Genomic DNA, 3,070 nt, shown 5'->3' on the forward strand with positions numbered 1-3,070 from the left:
ATTTTATTTGAGGGAGAGCCATAAGCTAACATACTTTCTCTACTTGGATCATATGCACTTATGATTGGAACTCTAGCAAGCATCCGCAACTACTAAAGATCATTAAGAGGTAAAACCCAACCATAGCATTAAAGCATCAAGTCCTGTTTATCCCATACGCAAACAACCTACTTACTCGGGTATATTCTTCTGTCACTCACGCCACCCACCATAAGCAAATCATGAACATATTGGAAACCCTACAGCGGGTATCCCTCACGCTTGCGCGACACGGAGAGCACCATAGGACAGCACCAATAATATAACATGCAACTCAAACCAGTCACGATCATCAAATAACCCATAGGACAAAACGGATCTACTCAAACATCATAGGATAGCCATACATCATTGGGAAATAATATATAGCGTTGAGCACCATGTTTAAGTAGATATTACAGCGCGTAAGAGAGGGATTTCACCACTGCATAGAGGGGGGAAGAGTTGGTGATGATGGCGGTTAAGTTGTTGGTGAAGATTGCGGTGATGATGATGGCCCCTGGTGGCACTCTGGTGCCACCGGAAGCGAGGGGGAGAGATCCCCCCTCGTCCTCCTCCTTCTTCTTCTTATTCCTTGACCTCCTCCCTAGATGGGAGAAGGATTTCCCCTCTGGTCCTTGGTCTCCATGGCATGGGAGGGGCGAGAGCCCCTCCGAGATTGGATATGTCTCTCTGTCTCTCTTTTTTTCTGCGTTCTCAGATTCTACCCTTTCACCATTTCTTATATTCCCGGAGATCCGTAACTTTGATTGGGCTGAAATTTTAACACGATCTCTATCCAGATATTAGCTTTCTTGCAGCGAAAGAAGGGTATCAACCGCCTTACGGGGTGGCCACGAGAGTCAGGGGCGCGCCCCTGCCTCGTGGCCCCCTCGGGCATCGTCTCGCGTGGATTTTTCTTCCCAAAAATCATATATATCCCAAAAAAAATCTCCGTCAGTTTTTATCCCGTTTGGACTCCATTTGATATGGATTTTCTACGAAACAAAAAACATGCAACAAACAGGAACTGGCACTGGGCACTAGATCAATATGTTAGTCCCAAAAATAGTATAAAAACTTGCCAAAAGTATATTAAAGTTGTAGAATATTGGCATGGAACAATCAAAAATTATAGATATGAGGGAGACGTATCAGGGGGGCGCGCCTACCCCCCTGGGCACGCCCTCCACCCTCGTGGGCCCCTCGTGGCTCCACCGACCTACTTCTTCCTCATATATATACCTACGTGTCCTGAAAACATCAGAGGGCACCACGAAAACCTAATTCCACAACCGCAACCTTCTGTATCCGTGAGATCCCTTCTTGGGGAGCAATTGATGCGTAAGTATTTCCCTCGGTTTTTGAGATCAAAAGAGAGAGAAGAAGCCATATAGCTAATAACTATGGACCCAAAGGTCCGAGGTAAACTACTCACACATCACCGGAGGGGCTATGGTGTTGATGTAGAAGTGCTCCGTGATCAATGCCCCTTCCGGTCTTATGAACTTAATACTCTAGATGTGTGCTGGATAACGGTCGATGTGTGGAGTAATAGTACTAGATGCAGGCAGGAGTCGGTCTACTTGTCATGGACGTGATGCCTATATACATGATCATACCTAGATATTCTCATAACTATGCTCAATTCTATCAATTGCTCGACAATAATTTGTTCACCCACCGTAATACTTATGCTATCTTGAGAGAAGCCACTAGTGAAACCTATGCCCCTCGGGTCTATCTTCCATCATATTAATCTTCCGTCAACTAGCTATTTCTGGCACTATTTATTTTGCAATCTTTACTTTCAAATCTATATCATTAAAAATACTAAAAATATTTATCTTATTATTATCTCTATCTGATCTCACTCTTGCAAGTGGTCGTGAAGAGATTGGGAACCCCGTTATCGCATTGGTTGCGAGGTTCTTATTTGTTTGTGTAGGTACGAGGTGACTTTCGCGTGGTCTCCTACTGGATTGATACCTTGGTTCTCAAAAACTGAGGGAAATACTTACGCTGCTTTGCTGCATCACCCTTGAAAACCAACGCATGCTCAAGAGGTAGCAAGAAGGATTTCTGGCGCCGTTGCCAGGGAGATCTACGTCAAGTCAAGACATATCAAGTAACCATCACAACTCTTACCCTTCGCATTACATTATTTGCCATTTGCCTCTCGTTTTCCTTCCCCCACTTCACCCTTGCTGTTTTATTCACCCTCTTTTCCTTGCGCCCTCTCTTTCCGTTCGCCTTTTCTTCGCTTGTTTGCATGTGTGTTGGATTGCTTGCTTGTCACGATGGCTCAAGATAATATTAAATTGTGTGACTTTGCCAATACCAACAATAATGATTTTATTAGCACTCCAATTGCTCCTCTTACCGATGCTAAATCTTGTGAAATTATTACTGCTTTGCTGAATCTTGTCATGAAAGATCCGTTTTCTGGCCTTCCTAGTGAAGATGCAACTACCCATCTAAACAACTTTGTTGATTTGTGTGATATGCAAAAGAAGAAAGATGTTGATAATGATATTGTTAAACTTAGGCTATTCTGTTTTCGCTTAGAGATCGTGCTAAAGCTTGGTTTTCATCTTTGCCTAAAAATAGTATTGATTCATGGAATAAGTGCAAAGATGCTTTTATCTCTAAGTATTTTCCTCCCGCTGAGATCACCTCTCTTAGAAACGATATTATGAATTTTAATCAACTTGATAATGAGCATGTTGCACAATCTTGGGAGAGGATTTAATTGATGATACGTCATTGCCCTACACATGGTTTGAATTTATGGATGATTATACAAAAATTTTATGCCGGATTGAATTTTGCTTCTAGAAATCTTTTAGATTTGGCCGCAGGAGGCACTTTTATGGAAATCACTTTAGGAGAAGCTACCAAACTTCTAGATAATATTATGGTTTAATATTCTTAATGGCACACTAAAAGATCTACTAGTAAAAAAGTTCATGCGATTGAAGAGATTAATGTTTTGAGTGGAAAGATGGATGAACGTATGAAGTTGTTTGCTAATAGGAGTGCTTCTACTGAT

The sequence above is a fragment of the Triticum aestivum genome, chromosome 7A, assembly GCF_018294505.1.
Source record: "Triticum aestivum cultivar Chinese Spring chromosome 7A, IWGSC CS RefSeq v2.1, whole genome shotgun sequence".
In the NCBI taxonomy this organism is placed as follows: Eukaryota; Viridiplantae; Streptophyta; class Magnoliopsida; order Poales; family Poaceae; genus Triticum; species Triticum aestivum.